A 6630-nucleotide genomic window follows, 5' to 3' on the forward strand; every position below is an offset into this window, starting at 1 on the left:
AAGGTTGAGATGCCAGGTTCCACCGCCAAATCCCCAGCAGCTCAGCCCCGCAGCCTGGGGGGACCAGATTGCTCTGCCAAACACCTGGAGAGGCAGCTGCCAAACTGGGCACAGGGCACAGCCCCTCCTGCCCAGCAAGCACTGTCACTTCTCTCAGTGGCATGGCTGGCATCAAACACACTGGATTCACAAGCAGTGACTGCATCATCTTGTATTTCTTCACCTTGCTTGGCATTTGCAGGGGATACTGGTTTTTTGGATCACCTGGGCTACAGAACTTACCATCTATCCTGCTGTTGCTCTCACTTTACCTGAAGAGCCACGAGAGAAAACCCTGTTTATCCCCCTGACATGCCAGCTGCACAGACCTCTTGTCTAGTAAGGTGTTCTTGCAGTGTCCAAAGTTCTTTTCCATATTCTGTGAGTTTTTGCCCATCCCACACCAATTGGTGATTCCATCAGAGGAGAAGAGACAAAGGATAGGAGTGAAGGAAATGGTTTCCCACTGAGAGAGTTTAAATAAGATATTGGGAAGAAATTCTTGATTCTGAGGTTGGGGAGGACCTGGCACAGGTTGTTGCTGCCCCTGGATCCCTGGAAGTGTGCAAGTGTTTCTTGTCCAGGCTGAACGGAGCTTGGAGCAACCTGGGATAGTGGAAGGTGTCCCTGCCCATGGCAGGAGGGGGGGAAAGAGAGGATCTTTAAGATCCCTTCCAACCCAAAGCAGCCCAGGATGAGTCTGTGGAGGAAGGATTCTGCTTCCCCCAGGCCTGGGCTGGTGCTGGTGGCTGCACCCAGCAGTTCCTGTGCCCATCCCAAAGATTCCCCAGCTGGCCCCACAGCCCGCTGCCGCTGTGCCGCGGGTGTCACAAGAGGTGTTGCATGGGGACAACGGTGACGATTGCAACAGCCCCAGGAGGCACCTCAGCCTCTGTCCCTGCAGCAGGGAGGGACCAGCGCCAGCCCCAGCAGCCCCACGCACATGGGGCACTCTCGGGTTGGCCCCGGGCACTTGTGCCAGCAGCAACTGGGGCCTGTCCCACCCACCAGCACTGCTATAAATCCAGCGTGGTTGGGGCAAAGCAGCATTCCCTGACCCCAGGGGCATCTGGAAACAGCCATTCCTGTTGGGGTTGCTGCTGCCTGAGCACCCACATCTTTGCCAGGGAGGTGAGTGTGGGCTCTCTTTCTGGAATCCTGCCTGCTCAGCATCTCAGCTCAAAGCCTGGCACAGCAGAGTCTCCTGAAGGACAAACTGCTGGAAGTATCCAGGTGGAAAATTAGGCCCTCAGAGATTCCTGGGAAAGAGGGTGAAAGTCCTCACGTGAGTCTGAGAGTCCCAAACCTGTGGAAGGTTGACCTGAGTCTTCCTAAGCCCAGGAGAGACTGGAACAGTGCCTTGATGCTGCAGGAGGGAGACGAGATCATTGTTGGGAGAATGGGGACTTTCCCTGGCAAAATAGGGAGACACTTTTCCCAAAGCAGCACCGAGATTTCCCATCCTTTCAAGCTTTCAGCAATTCCAAAGGCTGATTTCTGCTTCCATTTCTGGGCACCAAGACACTTCCCTGGCCTCTGGCTGCTTGCTGGGTCGGTGCTGCCCAGGGCAGGGGCAGCAAATGTGGGGCTGGGGAATGTCTTTGCTGGGAATCCTGGGAATGCTCTGGGGCTGGGGATGGGCACTGCCAGGCTGAGCTGGCAGGACTCTGCTGAGCTCAGGGAAGCAGCGGGGATTGGTCCAGGGCTTTTGGGACATGTGTTGGATTCATGAAGCCTGAGGGAGTAACAGTCCTTTAGCTCCATAACTTTCAATGGCAGCTTTTCCTCTGCAATTCCAAACTTCTCTGTCCATTGTTTTGTTTGAATTGGCAACCCTTGTCCCCATGTTAGAACTGCCATCAGTTCTCTGGGGAAGGGCTTTGGAAAGCCTTCAAGGCAGTTAAAGGAAAAGGATCAGCTGAGGCCATCGATTTCCAAGAGACTGAGACATGAAACGCCCCCAAAGCTTGGTGTGCAGCACACACCTAAGGAAAGCTTTTAACTGAACAGCAGAGGAATCATCATCTGCTGTGGCTGGAAGCAGCCCCTCTGCAGTGTGGTGAAGCACAGAGCCCAGGCTCCTGCCCCACCTGGGGTCCTGCATGTCCCCATTGCCTTGGTGTCCCCTCTGCAGCCCTGTGAAGAGCCGCGAGAGGCAGCAGCCATGAAGATCCTGTTCCTGCTCTTCCCCCTGATCCTCCTGCTGGTGCAGGGTGCTGCAGGTGAGAATGGAGGTGGGGAAATGGGGAAAGTGTGAGCCCCCAGTAGTGGCAAACACGGAAGAGAGTGTGTTTGTGGGAGTGATGAGAAGATAACAGGGCATTGAGGTCAAAGGTGTTTCTCCAGTGATCTTCCAACTGGACGCAGATTTGGGGTGGAGAAATCCCATGCAGACAGAATCCCACCTCCATCTGTGTGTCACTAATGGGTTTGGTTTCAGGCTCCAAGCCTGCACCCAGCTGTTCCTGTTTGGGAGTCTCTGGATGATCTCTTGCCCTGCACAGGGATGGCAGAGAGCCCCAGGGCTGTTGGGATGGAGGGCGTTGCCTGGGGCACAAAGGTGTTCCTTCTCATCCAGTAGTTCATCCACTGAGTGTCCCAAAACCTCATCAGCCCAAGGGATGGTCCCTGCAAGGGCTGCACAAGGACTTTCCATCAGAGGTCACACAAATCATGGCACAGGCAGGGCAGGGACATGGGATGTGAGGAGTCGCTGCCTGCCAGCAGGACTGCAAGCACACCTTGCTCTGCCAGACTGTTGCTGTAATTGTTGAGTGTGCTTTTGTCCATGGAAACAGGAGGTTCAGCTGCATGCAGGCGCCGAGGGGGACTCTGCACCTATGGGGGTTGCCCCTACCCTGGAAAACCTATTGGACGTTGTTCATCACTAAGGGTGTGCTGCAAAGGGTAAGGACCAGATTCCTGCTTGAAGAAAGATTTTCATCCTTTTTCCCTAGAGGGGTCTGTCACTGATTTCTTTCTAGCAAAGACGTGATAAAATCTCTCCTGCTTTTATAATTAAACTAAGAGGCCCGAAAGAGAAGGGAAAAGCCCTTGGGGAATTGGAGCTGTCCTGAATGGGGCTGCAGCAGCCCCAGGACAACTCACCCAAGACACCGAAGGGTGAAACATTTGCTGTCCTTGGGCAGCACTGAGGACATGATCCAGGTTTGCTGCATCTGCACACACTCAGAGCCAGGGCTGCCAGCACTGAGATAGCCCAGGTCCAACCTGTCTGCACCAAGGACTGCAGCTCACCTCCCCGAGCCTGAGTCTGCTGCAGCACCCACTGGGCATTGCAGGGCAGGGGGAGAGGGTGGCAGGACAAGTTACAGCAGCTGATGGGCTGGTTTTGTTTCTTTCGACAGATTCTAAGGTTGAAATTCCCAAGCAGGACATTCCCTCGCTTCTGGCTCCTGGACCCATCTCCTGATGTCCCCTCCCGTCCCTGCCTGTGCCGTGCCCAGCTGCGGTGACAGCAGCAGTGGCAGCTGCTCCTGCTGGGCGCTGCTGGGCTGGAGCCCTCTGCTGCCAGCGCCGGTGTCTTTGGGGCAGGGGCTGCTTTTCGCGGCTTGAATAAAGACTTGGAGCACGTTGGCATTGCAGGGCTGGGCCGTGTGTGCGTGTGCTGCTGCCGGAGGGGTGCTGTGCCTGCTGCCTCTGGGGGTGGCACTGGCTTGGTGGCAGCACAAGGCCCTGGGGATGGTGCTGGCGGTGAGCAGCGTGTGTGTCCCTGGGGATGCTGCTGCCTGGCCGTGTTTGGGGATGCTGAGCCTGGCAGTGCCTGCTGGGCCAGGCTGTGTGGGGTGCCTGTGCTGGAGCTGCCCTGCACACGCTCCCTCTGGGGGAACAGGAACTTTGTCCCGGTGTTTATAGGCCCAGATATCATTCTTTTCTCAGGACCCAACTCCCATGCCAGAAAGACACGGGCTAGGAACTGTGGAGATAGGGGCAAAACCTCATCCCTAAAATAGCCACACCTTGGTTACAAGGTCCCAGCTCCAGTCCCAGCGGCAAAACCTGCAGCAGGAACCATTCCTTAAAGGGATGGCAGTGAGGAACCTCAGGGAGCATGGCACAGCCACCAGGAGAACTCACATGTGACTCATGAGATTGATAGGGATAAAATAAATACCTGAACCAAAAGCTTTGCTTTGTCTTCTCTCCTCTGCATTATGTCTGTATGGAACACTCGGTAGCCACAGCACAGCTTCCCTGTAGCATCACTTAAATCCTCCCTGTGTCCGTGCATTCAATTCATCATTATCTTACCTGCTGCCCCCTGCAGCATCAGGAGGAGAGCACAGAGGACGGGCTGGAGCCACCCGTAGCCCAAAAGTTCCTTTTCCTGATTCTCCCCCTGCACCAGAGAAAAGGAGGCCTTGGTTCCCTCTTCTGACACCTCTGAGAAGGATTCCCAAGCCAGGGCCTTGCGTCATCCTGCCTTGTGTAAGGACCCTGCGGTGCTGCCGTTTGCTGGACACATCCAGGGACACAGACACGCAGGGACACAGCCACACAGACCCTGCTCACTGGAAACCAGCACCACCCTGCTGCTCTGGCACAGGGTGGAACTTTTCCTGAGTCCCTTCAAGAAACACTCCCAGTAAAACCCACCCTCACTAATGTGGGCAGGTGGTGCCTCTGCTTCTGCTCAGCATGCAGAGTCCATCTCCTGCATTTTTGGGGATTGTCACCTTGTCACTGTGCCTTCGCATCTCAGGGCTGTGCAGGAGAAAAGGTTGAGATGCCAGGTTCCACTGCCAAATCCCCAGCAGCTCAGCCCCTGCAGCCTGGGGGGACCAGATTGCTCTGCCAAACACCTGGAGAGGCAGCTGCCAAACTGGGCACAGGGCACAGCCCCTCCTGCCCAGCAAGCACTGTCACTTCTCCCAGTGGCATGGCTGGCATCAAACACACTGGATTCACAAGCAGTGACTGCATCATCTTGTATTTCTTCACCTTGCTTGGCATTTGCAGGGGATACTGGTTTTTTGGATCACCTGGGCTACAGAACTTACCATCTATCCTGCTGTTGCTCTCACTTTACCTGAAGAGCCACGAGAGAAAACCCTGTTTATCCCCCTGACATGCCAGCTGCACAGACCTCTTGTCTAGTAAGGTGTTCTTGCAGTGTCCAAACTTGTTTTCCATATTCTGTGAGTTCTTGCCCATCCCACACCAATTGGTGATTCCATCAGAGGAGAAGAGACAAAGGATAGGAGTGAAGGAAATGGTTTCCCACTGAGAGAGTTTAAATAAGATATTGGGAAGAAATTCTTGATTCTGAGGTTGGGGAGGACCTGGCACAGGTTGTTGCTGCCCCTGGATCCCTGGAAGTGTGCAAGTGTTTCTTGTCCAGGCTGAACGGAGCTTGGAGCAACCTGGGATAGTGGAAGGTGTCCCTGCCCATGGCAGGAGGGGGGGAAAGAGAGGATCTTTAAGATCCCTTCTAACCCAAACCAGTCCAGGATGAGTCTATGGAGGAAGGATTCTGCTTCCCCCAGGCCTGGGCTGGTGCTGGTGGCTGCACCCAGCAGTTCCTGTGCCCATCCCAAAGATTCCCCAGCTGGCCCCACAGCCCGCTGCCGCTGTGCCGCGGGTGTCACAAGAGGTGTTGCATGGGGACAACGGTGATGATTGCAACAGCCCCAGGAGGCACCTCAGCCTCTGTCCCTGCAGCAGGGAGGGACCAGCGCCAGCCCCAGCAGCCCCACGCACATGGGGCACTCTCGGGTTGGCCCCGGGCACTTGTGCCAGCAGCAACTGGGGCCTGTCCCACCCACCAGCACTGCTATAAATCCAGCGTGGTTGGGGCAAAGCAGCATTCCCTGACCCCAGGGGCATCTGGACACAGCCATTCCTGTTGGGGTTGCTGCTGCCTGAGCACCCACATCTTTGCCAGGGAGGTGAGTGTGGGCTCTCTTTCTGGAATCCTGCCTGCTCAGCATCTCAGCTCAAAGCCCGGCACAGCAGAGTCTCCTGAAGGACAAACTGCTGGAAGTATCCAGGTGGAAAATTAGGCCCTCAGAGATTCCTGGGAAAGAGGGTGAAAGTCCTCACGTGAGTCTGAGAGTCCCAAACCTGTGGAAGGTTGACCTGAGTCTTCCTAAGCCCAGGAGAGACTGGAACAGTGCCTTGATGCTGCAGGAGGGAGACGAGATCATTGTTGGGAGAATGGGGACTTTCCCTGGCAAAATAGGGAGACACTTTTCCCACAGCAGCACCGAGATTTCCCATCCTTTCAGGCTTTCAGCAATTCCAAAGGCTGATTTCTGCTTCCATTTCTGGGCACCAAGACACTTCCCTGGCCTCTGGCTGCTTGCTGGGTCGGTGCTGCCCAGGGCAGGGGCAGCAAGTGTGGGGCTGGGGAATGTCTTTGCTGGGAATCCTGGGCATGCTCTGGGGCTGGGGATGGGCACTGCCGGGCTGAGCTGGCAGGACTCTGCTGAGCTCAGGGAAGCAGCGGGGATTGGTCCAGGGCTTTTGGGACATGTGTTGGATTCATGAAGCCTGAGGGAGTAACAGTCCTTTAGCTCCATAACTTTCAATGGCAGCTTTTCCTCCGCAATTCCAAACTTCTCTGTCCAT

The 6630-nt window shown here is 55.5% G+C and overlaps 1 long non-coding RNA gene across 1 annotated transcript; it reads left to right on the forward strand.

Annotated features, from left to right (window-relative positions):
* Positions 1-1114: 1114 nt before the first annotated feature.
* On the forward strand, positions 1115-2898 carry LOC116441835. Its single transcript, XR_004239257.1, has 3 exons — positions 1115-1170; positions 2174-2261; positions 2838-2898. It is a non-coding gene; the product is annotated as an uncharacterized LOC116441835 (long non-coding RNA).
* The last annotated feature ends 3732 nt before the right edge of the window (positions 2899-6630 follow it).

This window comes from Corvus moneduloides, chromosome 3 (genome assembly GCF_009650955.1).
Source record: "Corvus moneduloides isolate bCorMon1 chromosome 3, bCorMon1.pri, whole genome shotgun sequence".
Taxonomy (NCBI): Eukaryota; Metazoa; Chordata; class Aves; order Passeriformes; family Corvidae; genus Corvus; species Corvus moneduloides.